The sequence below is a fragment of the Apostichopus japonicus genome, chromosome 12, assembly GCF_037975245.1.
Source record: "Apostichopus japonicus isolate 1M-3 chromosome 12, ASM3797524v1, whole genome shotgun sequence".
NCBI classification, from domain to species: Eukaryota; Metazoa; Echinodermata; class Holothuroidea; order Aspidochirotida; family Stichopodidae; genus Apostichopus; species Apostichopus japonicus.
Genome location: NC_092572.1, coordinates 32,611,968 through 32,623,424, shown reverse-complemented (window position 1 = coordinate 32,623,424; position 11,457 = coordinate 32,611,968). Strand labels below are relative to the sequence as shown.

General features: G+C 37.8%; 1 protein-coding gene and 1 long non-coding RNA gene across 6 annotated transcripts in view; both read right to left on the bottom strand.

Moving 5' to 3' along the window:
• The window catches only part of LOC139977734 (uncharacterized), a 475,642-nt gene that overhangs the window by 89,874 nt on the left and 374,311 nt on the right, over window positions 1-11,457 (bottom strand). The gene's annotated exons all lie outside the window — the stretch shown is intronic.
• Window positions 681-5,611, bottom strand: LOC139977840 (uncharacterized). 3 transcript variants are annotated; one of them, XR_011796712.1, is made up of 4 exons: window positions 5,292-5,611; window positions 4,022-4,184; window positions 2,655-2,773; window positions 681-2,143 (listed from the first exon to the last, which is right to left on the bottom strand). It is a non-coding gene; the product is annotated as an uncharacterized lncRNA (long non-coding RNA). The 3 variants fall into 3 exon arrangements; XR_011796711.1 differs by having other exon boundaries at window positions 5,330-5,610; XR_011796713.1 differs by lacking the exon at window positions 5,292-5,611 and adding an exon at window positions 5,124-5,142.

Genomic DNA, 11,457 nt, shown 5'->3' with positions numbered 1-11,457 from the left:
CACGGATAGTATGCGCATGTCCAATTTATCCAAATTTCCAGAATCTTAGGAGGCGGATGAAAATGGTCATGTGATGCAAGTGAATGTTCTTATCACAAGGAAGGTAACACAAGAAGTGTAGTTCTAATGTCTACGACAAGACTAGAGTATATGGTCCGGTGAATCTTAAATCTCGTTTGCTGTAATATCTTTCATGGCAACATCGTAATCTCCATGTGATCTGACAAATAAGTCGAATATGATTCTGTACAGTAGTGCAAATATCCGAGCAAGATGTCCAAACAAAATGTCCAAACGAAATCAAAACTTTAGGATTAAATGTGTCTTCCGAAACGAAATAAGGGCGTCATCGAGGAACTTACACTCTAAAAACCAAAGTGCTGAAAACAGCATATAGAGTGCTATTTTACAGCACTTCCCAAGAGCCCTGAGAGGGACAGCACCCTAAGTGCTATAAACAGCACTCTCAAAGGTGCTAACTATACAAGCACCTGAAAAGTGCTACAACAGTCCCGCACTTTAAGTGCTACCACCAGCACTGGAAAGAGCAAATATAGCACCTGTAAGTGCAAATCCTAATTAATCTGTATCACTTGCAAAATATGGAATGCATAGGTCAAAACACAGCATCTCCTGACTGAAATAAAAGGAACACATTTTTTCTTTTCTTTCTTCCTTTTATTGCTTCCTGTACTTGAGAAATAAAAATTCATAAGTTAGACTTATAGTGTAGACGGATTAGCTTAAGTGTCTCAGCTAAACCCTTTGGTTAATATAAAAATTTAAGGCTGTTGACCAGAAGTGATAGAGTATATCCATGCATAGTGTTCTAGCCTAACTTTATGTTTACATTTAGCCATGGATGTTACAATTTTCAAACATGATATTAATTTTCTGTATTAGTACCAAGTGATATTTACAGGAGATGGGACTATACACCCCTAAAATCCAGTAAAATCCAGATTCCAACTGGAAAAGATCTCAGATTGGACAAAAATTAAATTTAAAAAAAAAACATTTTTGACCACCCAATGAGGCTTTGTTCTCATGGTCCCTTATTTTGGACAACACCTTCAAACCTATTCACTCCACTCTTTTAATGATGTCAAATGAAAATAACACCAACTTGATCCCCAAATGGGGCAAAATTAAACTGAAACATAACACTGAATAACATCTAACAGTCTGAATGAATGTTTTAAAACATGATAAAATTAACAGTGACAACACCCAATCAAGACTAAGTTAGGTAAACCTACGCTCCCGAAGGGCGAGCAAGTACCTGACATATTGTGAGTCATTAATTACTAATGAGTAATTTGTGTGAGTGGCTGTGGCTGAGATCTGGTGCAAGCAGTATCCCTCCCATTTTTATAAGCCCAAACTTAAATCATCAACTGTACAACCTGAATAACTGGTCAAAACCTGAGTTTATCCATCATAACCAGGTTCATCTGGAGATGATTTTAGAGATATATGTGGGTCTAAGTTGTCTAGTGTTCAGTTTTGTATTTGTTAACCCTGTGTTGTAGGCCTTATATTTCTGTTAATGTCAAAAATCCAACTACACTTTATATAATAGGTACGTACATACTGAGCTCTAAAGGATTACTAGAATTGAAACATTGATCCCAAAGTAAAAACATACGGCATGTTTTTCTACTACAAAATGGCCATTGTAACTTAAGAAACGTTAAGAGAAATCTTGAAAGAGATTACTGTAATGCTAGTAATTAAAACGAATAAATTTTAAGACATGCTTGCAACAAACTTTCCTTAATGCTTTTAAACTAAACTGTGAACAGTCTCTACTCCACATTTTGCAAAGCAATCCTTATCTCCTTAACATGATTACTTATCTTTTGACCTGATAGGGGTATGCCATACAACACAGTTTGGATAAAGGTGTAGAAATCTGTGAGCTGCACCGCATATGCTACATTAAAAACATAATGAACTTTCATTAAAATATCTGTAGCTGCTACAATTCCACATGCTTGCCTGGAAACAGGTAGGGCAACTCCATCCAGAACTACAAAAAAAACTGCTGCAAGTCAGTCACATTGCTTCCAATGGCCAGGAGGTGTGGCTGTTTTCTGCTGAGTTGGCTTTTCTTTGCATATTCTTCCACATTTGTGCCGATCTAAGAAGAAAATAAATTAAGCAAGCATTAATTTCCAAAATAGTGCCAATTTCTCTAGTAACCTCTGAAAACTTCAACTAGTCCGGGTGACAATTGGTTCACATCCTGCTTGCATCACTTACCGTACTATTATGTATCTTGCCTGAACTGCTGCCTGGCTAGTGCCATATTTTAACCAAATATAAAATCCATGTTAATATCTAACCAGCTAAAAAGATATTCAGGTATAACTTGATATATAATAAAGGATTATCTGGCTCAGGTACAGAATAGTCTACATTGACCCACATCTGTATCAGATAGTTTTATGTGGTTGACTCTTATCTCCTGAAGGAAAGACACATTTAATAAGAGCACCTACCTGGACCGCCCAGCGCAGATTGAGCCAAGGGGCTGAGGCCTAGAGGACAGAATGTCAGCACCAATATCCCCTAGGCTCAAATGGCTAAAGAATGATCACTCTGCGTGAATTTTGGCAGATCTTTCCCACTCAACACACAAAACAACTTACTGGTTGTCAGGCGATGAAGAAACGGACATTGTCATCTCGACTGCATTTTCCACTTTTCCTTGTGTTGAAAGACGGCAATAGGTGAACCAAAGCAAACAGACCGTACATGGATGCATGTTCTAAAGAAGAAAATAAAAAGTTTCTTAATAATGAAAAACATAAAAACAGATTACATATCTCAACAAAACAGATGTATATGTCAACAAAATAGTGTGACGTGTCAGTTAGTAACTGTTTGTTCCTACTACTTGCTCTAGAAATTGCAATATACAAATTACATATAGCCAAGATAAAAAAAAACATTATTCTGATATACTTTTATGTCCACTGAACCCAAATTACAAAGGCCTGTGTCAATTTCACAGTCATAGGTCTTTTCAAAGTCACTAAAATAAATAAGGTGAAAGACTGAAAGGATTTCTGGGATGCTTCTATAATTGAAATTGGTTAGGCCAGGAAATTAATACTTTTGCTTATTGAATACACTTTTGGATGGAGGAAACTAAGGCATCAAGTGGTACAGTAACTTGTATCAATTAATGAACCAAGCAAGTGGCTATACAGGTACAACCCTACACCACCAGACCTACAACATTGGTTCTAGAATGTTTCTAGAATAATAACACACCCCTCCACCCACAGCGCTTTAACAGTACGTGGCTCAAGAAACAAATTTCCTTCAGTTTACCCTTACTCCACAGCTGGAATTAAAGCAAAACTGAACAGGATTGCCAGCTTAGTCAATTTTAGTGCATGGGCCTAAGAACTGGCTACAAATTTAGACCCAATAGTTATAACCTTTGATCTGAAATCTGGATACAAGTTTTAATCCACTGATTTCAACAATTTGCGAGCAATCTGATAATGATCTGGCTATTTTTGATTCACACGCTGCAGCCTGAATTGACACTTAAATGATCTCTTTGACCTCAATTTTTGGATACATTTGTGATGGGTCCCCTCCCATGGATCAGTTTAGCCAAGTTAGCTTCAGTACTTGAAAATTCACATAAGACTGCAGGAGATAATACCACTTAATGAACTATCGTTAGACATGTAGATGCCCACCAATCATATAAACTCCCACCAGCTTCGATGGTGTCAGAACTTAAGTCTTCTTCAAAATCTAGATTGGAATGTAATTCAGTTTCAGTTTAATCACTTTCATTCATTTCTTCCATGTATGTTTAAAGAAAGTTGGGTACCAGACAATCTGTTAACAGCATTGCCACTTTTTTGTACATGATTTTACCTATAGCAGTCTTTTATAGAGCTAACATACCAAATATTCACTACAGAAAACTTGACTGAACTTGCACAATGAGAGTCACATGAGTACAAAATGTTAGCACTTTTTTTAAACATACCCTCAGAATTTTCTGTTTCTTCAAATTCAAACTGAAGGTCCCGCAGAGCTGAGTTGGTACTACATGCTATGTACTTCCAAATGAGGCGGGAATGTTCCCCACATTTCATCAAAAAGTTATTGGCGACCTGATCTCCATACATCTGCTCAAAGTCTTGCGAAATCTACAAGTACAAGAATAAAACAAGAAAACATGCGATGAATCCCAAAACATGTCAGGTTTCTTTCATTTTTCTGCAAAAGCTTGAGTCTATAAACAGATTTGATCCAAAAAAAGCATGTTTAAAGTTTCACAAAAATTTGTTTCAAATTAATTGGAAAATTTAGCCTACCTATATTCTTTCACTTTTCATGACAGAACATCTTAAATGAAGCATATTTACATTGGGAGTCATCATTTCAAAAGGAAAACATACCTATAGTAGGCCTTCCTTGATAGGTGCAAACAAGGCAAACATTAGGGTACACAACATTAAGCGATGCATGAATTATGGGAAACACTATCAAGGTCAAATAAGAATAGGATGTATACAATTACTCTGATCATTATTTTATGTTTACATTAACTTTAATTTTTCTTTAAACCTGAATAATGTATGAGAATGACTGTGAAGTATGGTTTGTACTTGTACTTTGTAGGCTACTTCATTTTGTCGTCGGCAATCATACACAGACCTTACACTGCAAAGTAACATTAACAACACCAACGTTAGGCCTGTTACCACAATACTGTTAGGCCTAGGCTAGGCTACCACAAATTCAAAGCGTAATATGGGTTGGCAGGCCTTCCTAAACGTTTTCTTGTGGTCGTGTAGCGGCCATCGGCTCGTATTCTTTAGGCATTGGCATATAGGCCTAAACCAATACCAATACTTATTGCATTGGGCCTGCCTCTCTTATACGTTAAGACTGTGTGATGGCCATTTGTGCAAACATAGTAAACTGTAGTACCAGTAGCACACCTCAATCGAATCACCCATTGGCGGCCATAAAGTTAGGCCTTATAAATGTTACAATAAGGAGGTAGGCTAGGCCTATAAACGCCCAATCATAAACTTGGCATAGCCTAATGTTATATCAGAGCGCATTTGGCATTTACATACGTGAATAGACCTATGAAATCAGTGGTAGGCTACCATCACTAAGACGTCGACAGAGCAATTATTTCAAGAGAATTCCCGACGTCATCAGCAAAGCTAGGTTATTGAAAACATGAATGATCACTCAAATTTCATTAAAGGTCGCCATATCAGCGTTCAAAATTTCCTTACTCTGGAGAATATTCACAGATTTCAATTCAGAAACTTACGTCTGCCGTTGGAACGTTCGTCAGTTGTCACGTCTAGCGATGCGATATGCAACTATTTGGTTATAACCAATAGCGTTGTTGCATGTTACTGACGTCACCGCCTTCAGCCAATCAAAAGTTAATACGAAACTTTCAGCACTTAATAAGTGCAGTGCATCACAACTACGGCGATAGCACTTTGGTATGGTGCAAGTTATTTAACACTTGAAGGTTTAGATACTAGCTCTTAAAGTGCTAATTGATGACTAGCACCGTGTTGGAGCTACTAAATTAGCACTTCAGTTTTTAGAGTGTAGCATTCATAGACTCCGGATGTGAGACCTGATTAATTCGTTACGTAAAATAATACAAAACTGTTATCAAACTGCTTAAAAATGTAGAGGAAAAATTGGAAGAGAGCTACGAGAAGACGGGTGACAAGAAGGGGAGGGGCGGGGGGTGGAGCAGAGCCTGCTAAGATCGAAACGTCAGGCCCACATACATTTACAGTAATCTTCACTTGTAATATTTGCCATAGCGGTTCTACTCGTAATGCGTTAGGTTGGCATATAATATTTATTATAATAGTCTAATGAGAACTTCATATCAGTATACATAAACAAATGCGTGTGTTTCTAATATGTCTTCTGCCGTACAAGCAGTAGTGTTTGTTACAGATCCTATCCGTTTTTGTTTTGAACAGATCAACTTACGTGACTCCTATCAAATAATGGTACTAACCAAATATTTAGTACATGGACTATTGTACAGTTGGTAAACAATTTCAATATAAAAAAAATATTCTATAGTGTTGTACTTTTCCTAGTGTATATGAAGCATTGAGTGCGGTCGAGCTAAGTATTTAAATAAGGTTTGAAAATTCGGATCTTAAGAGTTGTTTTTCAGTAAATATTTACTGGCACGCCATGTGAGCAACTTGAGCAGTTTACTCGTTGCCAGATAGGAATGAAATCAACATGCATTAACTCATATAACAGAAACCGTGAAACCTGGACATAGTTGAGAGTTGGTTTTCAACGAAATATTGCAAAAGGTTCAACATAAATTTGTGTACATTAAGATCAATGGAAATTCGCGTCTCTATATGATTAACAAAAAAATAGCGTAATATTGGATCAACGAATAACGATAGGATCAACAAAGCTTCGCGTTTACTGTACGAACAATAGAGATTCGCCTGGTGCAATAGGATCGGTACAGATTAGTGTTACGATGTGTTACATATTGACAGAGATACGTGTTCAGTAGCATCATATGTTCTTGTATGATACAATGGAGGTTTACGTTTGATAACATCAACATAAGTTTACGGTTGATAGCATCAACAAAGATCCGCGTATGATAGCATGAACAGGGACTCGCGTATACCTTAGATAGAAAATTATATTCACGAACAATAACATCAATATATATTGGAGTTTGATCACATTAACATAGATGAGGATATGAAAGTATCAACATAGAATGGAGTTTGATATCATCAACATATAATCGAGTTTGATATCATCAACATTGATTCGCGTTTTGATGGCAGGAAAACAGATTCGCGATTGATAGCATCAAGAGAGATTTCCATATAATGAAAGAAGCATATTTATTAAAACTACTATTTGTATATAGATTATTGTAGCCTATATTCTGTACATAGCTGCTGTTAAGAAACCAAATACCTTAAAAAGTATTAATAGAGTTATTTTAATGTTACAACTCCAAATTGTGTAAACTTGTATAAAACTAATTATTTATATTTAAATGTTATCCTATTGGGAAATCTTCAATCCACAATAGTATTAAATTACGTTTTGCGATAGTTTATTCGGGTCGGTAATTTGGAAATCCATATCAAAGTAAGGGAGTTGGGGGAGGGGGGGGGGACCGATCAGATCGCTTGTTGGGCGCCTGCGAAAATAATGTTCTTCGTGGTAAGGCTCTTGCCCTCGTCAACATTCTAGTCCACATTATTGGGTTTTAAGGATTTCCTGTGTCACTACGTCAATTCTGTGACAATCTGAATGCGACATTTGACAGTTAAAATTGACATCCACTTAAAAGATATATAGGTGTGACATGATGTAAACGTATTAAATCTTGAACAGAAATTAAAGAGTATGATTTTCAAATTTGGGCTAGAATGAGTTTCAAAGCAGTGACCTCGTGGTAACCACATTACGGTCACACACTGGTAACTCCCTAAAGTATGTAGTTCTCATAAACATGAACAAATCCTTTTAATTCCTTTATCCCCCGGATCATATACGTTCAAAACTGTTTAAGATTATTGCGTTTATGATATGCAAAATTATTGAAAGCTTCAGTGGGTTTCTTTATATGGTTACGTGCAGGCCCTTGTGATTCCAATAGGTAACAACATACAAGTAAGAGGAATGGGAATGGATCTATTCATGTTCCCATTTGTTTGTATTAAAATGAACATTTCAAATTTGTAGTACATTATCCCGTTAATCAAATTGCCTGACGTATTCTGGTGAGGTCAGTGCAGCGTTCTCATATGATGTCTAACGAAACATGATGTGTTCAGATAGCCTTGCCTGCAGCACCTCCATTATATTACCCTTTTGGGTTTTGTTGGGCAGCTTTCCATAACAACTCCCTGCTTATACATAGTCACGATAACCTGTATTTGAAGGGGACGATGATAAGGAAGGGAGGGGACCAGTATGGATGGCATGATGAGAGCTATGGAGGGGATGACGGACGTTGAAGAAAGAAGACGGTCAAACATTGACCACACCCCTATCTTTTCCACCTTTGGTTCTTCTATAATTGATTGATACAGTCACCCCCAACCCCCCCCCCCCCTCCCCCCATAACCGTCCTTGTTGCTCAAAATGAGACTAATTATTGTTATATGTCTATTGCATATTGTTTGTAGGGGGGGGGGGGGCAAATACTGTATTATACAATAAATCTTTAGTACGCAACAAAAAAGTAAAACCGATTTTGTATTTCCTTAAGTCATATTTTATTCCAACACGATCTGCAGGAGGTTGGATTTTCCACTTAAAGTTTGAGGGAATTTCATCTCCATTCTTAGATCAAATGTCTCACCAACAAACCAACAAAAAGCAAAAACGATAACCGTTCTTGTACTGAACCATTACGGTTGTAATGCATACGAGGTTTATGCAAATAAGAATGAACATCGAAAATATCTTGTAGAGTTGATGATGGATTTAAAGAAAACATATCACCTTCACTTCGGGATTTATTGTACTTAAAATTGGCGCTACATATAGCGTATGGTAGACATGGATACCTTACGATATCAGTTATTAATTAAAAGACTTTCACTTGCTGACCTCTGCTGACTGAAATGACGCTTGACCTGCAATTTACAACACAACTCAAGACGGTGGATCTACAACGGACCGTCATCGAATGTGCGGTACCGATAAATCGAATGTGCGATAACGATAAATCGTAAGTGCAATACCGATAAATCGAATTTACGGTACCGATAAATCAAATGCGGTGCCGATAAATCGATTGTGTGTTTTCGACCGATAAATCGAATGCGCGATACCGATAAAATGAATTTACGATACCGATAAATCGAATATGCGGTATCGATAATTCGATTGTGCGGTACAGATTTATCGAATATGCGGTACCGATAAATCGATGGTGCGGTACCGATAATTCGAATGTGCGAGACCGATAAATCGAATGTGCAATACCTATAAAACGAAATTACGATACCGATAAATCGAATATGCGGTACCGATAATTCGATTGTGCGGTACAGATTTATCGAATATGCGGTACCGATAAATCGATTGTGCGGTACCGATAAATCGAATGTGCGAGACCGATAATTCGATTGTGCGGTACCGATCAATCGAATTATCGGTACCGATCAATCGAACGTGCGATACCGATTAATCGAATCTGCGGTACCGATAAATCAAATGTGCGATACCGATAAATCAAATGTGCGATAACGATAAATCGAATTTACGATACCGATGAATCGAATGTGCGGTACCGATAAATAGAAAGTGCGGTACCGATAAATCGAAAGTGCGATACCGATTAATAGAATGTGCGGTACAAATAAATCGATTGTGCGGTACCGATAAATCGATTGTGCGGTACCGATAAATCGATTGTGCGGTACCGATAAATCGATTGTGCGGTACCAATAAATCAAATGTGCGATACCGATAAATCGAATGTGCGATAACGATAAATCGAGTTTACGATACCGATGAATCGAATGTGCGGTACCGATAAATAGAAGTGCGGTACCGATAAATCAAAAGTGCGATACCGATTAATAGAATGTGCGGTACAAATAAATCGATTGTGCTGTACCGATAAATCGATTGTGCGGTACCGATAAATCGATTGTGCGGTACCAATAAATCAAATGTGCGATACCGATAAATCGAATGTGCTGTACCGATAAATCAAATGTGCGGTACCGATAAATAGAAGTGCGGTACCGATAAATCAAAAGTGCGATACCGATTAATAGAATGTGCGGTACAAATAAATCGATTGTGCTGTACCGATAAATCGATTGTGCGGTACCGATAAATCGATTGTGCGGTACCAATAAATCAAATGTGCGATACCGATAAATCGAATGTGCTGTACCGATAAATCAAATGTGCGGTACCGATAAATAGAATGTGCGGTACCGATAAATCGAACCTGCGATACCGATTAATTGAATCGAATACCAATTAATTGAATAGAATACCGATAAATCGAATGTGCGGTACCGATAAATAGTATGTGCGGTACCGAAAAATCGAATGTGTGATAACGATAAATCGAATTTAAGGTACAGATTTATCGAATATGCGGTACCGATAAATCGATTGTGCGGTACCGATAAATCGAATATGCGAGACCGATAAATCGGATGCGCGATACGGATAAAATGAATTTACGTTACCGATAAATCGAATATGCAGTACCGATAATTCGATTGTGCGGTACAGATTTATCGAATATGCGGTACCGATAAATCGAACGTGCGGTACCGATAAATCGATTGTGCGAGACCGATAAATCGATTGTGCGGTACCGATTAATCGAATGTGCGGTACTGATAAATCCATTGTGCTGTACCTATATATCGATTATGCGGTACCGATAAATCGATTGTGCCGTACGGATCAAATGAAAGTGCGGTACCGATAAATCGAAAGTGCGATACCGATAAATCGAATGTGCGATACCGATTAATCAAATGCGCGATACCAATAAATTGAATTTACGATACCGATAAATCGAATGTACAGTACCGATGAATCAATTGTGCGGTACCGATAAATAGATTGTGCCGAGCCGATCAAATGAAAGTGCGGTACCGATAAATCGAATGTGCGATACCGATAAATCGAATGTGCGATACCAATAAATCGAATATGCGAAACCGATAAATAGTAAGTGCGGTACCGATTAATCGAACGTGCGGTACCGATAAATGAAACGTGCGATACCGATAAATCGAAAGTGCAATACCGATAAATCGAATTTACGATACCGTGAAATCAAATGCGGTACCGATAAATCGATTGTGCGGTACCGATAAATCGAATGTGCGAGACCGATAAATCGAATGTGCGATACCGATAAATCGAATGTGCGATACCAATAAATCGAATATGCGAAACCGATAAATAGTAAGTGCGGTACCGACAAATCGAACGTGCGGTACCGATAAATGAAACGTGCGATACCGATAAATCGAAAGTGCAATACCGATAAATCGAATTTACGATACCGTGAAATCAAATGCGGTACCGATAAATCGATTGTGCGGTACCGATAAATCGAATGTGCGAGACCGATAAATCGATTGTGCGGTACCGAAAAATCAAACGTGCGATACCGATAAATCAAACGTGCGATACCGATTAATCGAATGTGCGATACCGATTAATCGATATGCGGTACCGATAAATCGATTGTGCGATACCGATAAAACGAATTTACGATACCGATTAATCAAATGCGGTACCGATAAATGAAACGTGCGATACCGATAAATCGAAAGTGCAATACCGATAAATCGAATTTACGATACCGTGAAATCAAATGCGGTACCGATAAATCGATTGTGCGGTACCGATAAATCGAATGTGCGAGACCGA